The sequence below is a fragment of the Morone saxatilis genome, unplaced genomic scaffold, assembly GCF_004916995.1.
Source record: "Morone saxatilis isolate NCDOM2014 unplaced genomic scaffold, NCSU_SB_2.0 Contig9, whole genome shotgun sequence".
NCBI lineage: Eukaryota > Metazoa > Chordata > Actinopteri > Moronidae > Morone > Morone saxatilis.
In genome coordinates this window covers 4,830,051-4,833,979 of record NW_023340268.1, presented here as the reverse complement: position 1 = coordinate 4,833,979, position 3,929 = coordinate 4,830,051, and the positions used below count along the sequence as shown (strand labels likewise).

Sequence of the window (3,929 nt, the reverse complement as noted above, 5' to 3'; positions counted from 1 at the left end):
AAAAAAAAAAAGATTAAAATCATTTTTTTGGGGTCTGTTACAAACAAAAAAAAGCTTCCTTTCATCTAGAGAAGAAGATCTGTAGACCAGGGTGTCTCTGCAGCTCTACAGTAAATCATTATAATGCTGTTCCATAATATTTCTAATAAGTGTGCAGCCCAAAAACAGACAACGATACCTCCTGATTTCACACGATGTTGGAAAAGTTTGACCGAACTCTCCAAACTAAGAGTTATTGATCAGAATGGCTTCACTGCAGAAGGAGGAAGAACTGAACTGGAACATGTGATCAAGTTCAAATCCAAACACAATATACGGGTGCTGTTGTTGTTGGATAAAACCCCCCTCTATCTTCAAAAACCTTTTTCAGGAAGTGAGAAAACCACCCGTTGACACACATCTCTTTCCAGGCTTACCGACGTGGTTTTGTGTAACCAAAGGCAACCAAACTGAACGTTGGTACGAACAGATAATGATGGAAACGTGAGGAGTTGTGGGTAAAAACGCTTTAATACAGCTTCTTAAATATCAAGATTAAGAGCTTTCCTTTGTCAAACATGACAATAAACTGAATATATTTATGTTTTGGATTATTGGTAAGAAAAAAAACAAGAAATCTTAAGAAATCACCTTCAATTATTGGAAGTTATTCATTATTTTATGACATTTTGTACACAAACAATTAATCAGTAATGAAAATAATAAGTTAGTTGCAGCCCTAAATGAATATAACTGATCAGTCTTGGTGGCAATAATAACTTTAATTTGAGATATTAAATGATATAGAGTGGACAGAGATGCAGAGTCACTGTTACTGCCATATGTAGTCATTGTTTCACTTCTCTCATCATTTAGCTTTGATGGGCGGAAAAATCCCAACTCATGATGTTTCTCGCAGGAGAAAACTTGTTGCAAGAACTGATATTCAGGAACTGAGAAACATATATTTTCGTTAACCAACAAGTTAAAGGGGGAAAGGTTGGTTAGATTTTGTAATGTCAAGAGAGGTCGAGAATTTCTCATGACAGCAGAGATATGCAGTGTTATCACAGGACAAGAATGGCACAAAGAAGCAGCTGGTCGGAGGTTATCACATCAGTAAACAGTTAGAGTGAGGGTGAATGACCCTTAAATGATCGCTGCTGTCTGACAGATTTGGCTGAACACATGTTCATCCTGTCTAGACAATATCAGCAAGTTTTTATGTTTCAAGTCAATTTGTTTTGTCTGAGGAACGTGTGAGCTACCTAAAACCTTTGAACCTAAATGTTTGACCAAAAGCAGTCATGCTTACAGCTTTGAATCCCCCCTGTCCAAAAACGTGTTGGTCAGCACATACCAGACTAACACTGCACTGACTGTATTCATAATTGGCTGATTATTTCCTCATTTAAGCGACTGCTCATTTGGTCTATAAAGGTTGGAAAACAGTGACAAATCAAAGTTACATCCTCAAATTCAAATGTATTTTGTCTCAAAAGCACAAAACCTGAAGAAATATAATTTACAATCACATAAAAGAGAGAAAAGAAGCAAAAGCTCACATTTAAAAAGCTAAAACAAGGTCATATTTGGCATTTTTTGCTCAATAAGTGACTTAAACAAACAAATGATTATAAAAAATAGTTCCTGACAATCAACTTAATTGATAAATCCACTAATTGTGAATTAAAACAATGCAGTTGTAAAGAAGTTGTTTCCTCATGCGTTTGCCATTACAAACTTACGGTAGGTATCAGTTTGTGTACAAGAAGGAAGCAAACCAGAGAGACTGGCAGTGTGAGAGGACATCTGTGGCTCTAATTATATAATATCAGTGCTCTCAGTCAGTGACTTCCCAACCTCAGTGGGTCAGTCATCATCAATGTTTGCTGTAACTTGTCTGTCTAGTATCCTAAATCAGTCAGATAGTGACTCTGTATTCCCTCAATCTTATCTTTTAATTGCTCTTTAAACACTAATCTGTGTGTGATTTGTTCTGGAGATGTCTGACTGATTAACTGTTTTTAAGATCTGCTTTCATTGATTTTAAGATTTCACTGGCCGCCACTTTCTGGACCCGGTCCCTGAATATATTCCTGATCTTTTAACTTGTGAGAGTATTGGTGATCAGCTGTTTACTATCAGGGCCCCTAAAGCTGTGGAGTGTGGAATTTCAATCAATTTGAGTGTTTTTAAAGCACTTCGCAACTGTAATTTTGAAAGATATGATACAAACAACGATAATTGTTGTGACACAAATCATTTACTTTGCCTACTTTACTTTTTAGGATCTGCAACTGATTATTATTTTCATTATCGATTAATGTGCCACTAATTGTTTGGCATAAAAAATGCTGTAAAATTGAGAAAACTCTTATATTTCACAGGTTGTCTGGGTTTTTTGCATGACAAAGCATTTATTATTTGCCATGACCACGTGAACCACATCTGCAAGTAAGTATCCGTGCAACTATGTGAGAGCATATCATGAGATCCTCAGAAAACCAACTCAAGTCACCTCTCTTCTCTAAAACAATTAATGCATTATATCACATTAAATTGCCTATTTCTACTTCCTAGTGTTACAGCGGCGAAGTTTTCTCCACCAACCCTGTTTCCTGTAACAATGACTGTATATATATAAAATTATATATAAACTAATGCACTCAGCACAAAGTAATGTTTTTAAATAGGTTGATTTGTCAAACTGAAAGACACAGTAGTCCATTTATAATGACATGAAACAGAAACAAACTTCTACCTGTAGTAGATTTAACTAACAGATATTAGGTCATTTTACTGTTGTTGTTTTTTAAATTATTCACCAATTTATAAAAAAATTAACTGATTAATTTACTGTGTAATTCATTAACTAATCCTTACTGCACTAAAACACAGCACAGCACTGTCAAATATGTTTATTATCATAAATAACACCAACACAAACATTTTTGAGCTAGTTTAAAAGGAGAAAAACACATTAATTATTAAGTGGATGTCTGTTATATATCAGACATGAACAGATATACATACAAACAAGTGTATGTAAGCACACAGCACCTGCATTTAATGGGTTACAGTAACACAGTTAATCTAGTTAACCAGCAGAAACTGGTGTATTACAGTTTGACGACCACTTACATGAACATTTAGAGAACAACAGCTCACCTTGTGAAGGGTTTTACACCAGCAGACACTTGTTTAAAGGCAGCCCGGCGCGTTGTGGTGAAAGTAAAACAACAAGAAACAAGAAAGACTGGAAGAATTGTGTCACATCGTTTACCGGCAACACAATAAATGAGCTGTGCTTCTGTTTTTCACTACCGAGGAAAAAGAGACAGTCACATGAGACTTCGCGGAAACGCAGATCTACAAACTCACCGGATAAGCTACGCGTCGTTTTACACCATCCGGTGACGACAGCGCGGGTGTTTTATAGATCGGTTGTAAGGAAGTGACGTAGTTTCCTCGTTCCTCGCTTACAGTTTGATTACATGATTAGTTGGGAGAATAATAGATTTATAAGGAACTGGTTTCATTGGTACAGAAGTGTATTGCAAAAATATAAACTCCGGTTTTTCTGAGTAATTTATTTTTTGGTTTGTTTTTTTGAATAATTTTTTCTGGTTTTCTGACAATTTTTTTTCCTGTTTTTCTGACTATTTTTTTTCTGTTTTTCTGAGTAATTTTTTTCTGTTTTTTGAGTAATTTTTTTCTTTTTTTTGTAATTTTTTTCTGTTTTTCTGAGTAATTTTTTTCTGTTTTTTTTAGTAATTTTTTTCTGTTTTTCTGAGTAATTTTTTTTAAAAAGCAGAACCTGTTCCACATACTCCGGTACGGTAGGGGGCGCTCTGCACTTTGCGACCGTCATGCTTCCTGTTTTCACTATGTTGAGTTTCTGCGACTAGTTTGTTGTCGTAACAGATAATAATAATAATATAAAAAAA

At 35.1% G+C, this 3,929-nt stretch overlaps 1 protein-coding gene across 1 annotated transcript in view; it reads right to left on the bottom strand.

The window, feature by feature from the left end:
• si:ch1073-513e17.1 (sialin) overlaps positions 1–3,369 on the bottom strand; it is a gene marked incomplete in the record, with an annotated part of 14,453 nt that extends 11,084 nt beyond the window's left edge. Inside the window, 1 exon segment of the mRNA XM_035681685.1 lies at positions 3,151–3,369.
• Positions 3,370–3,929: the final 560 nt, after the last annotated feature.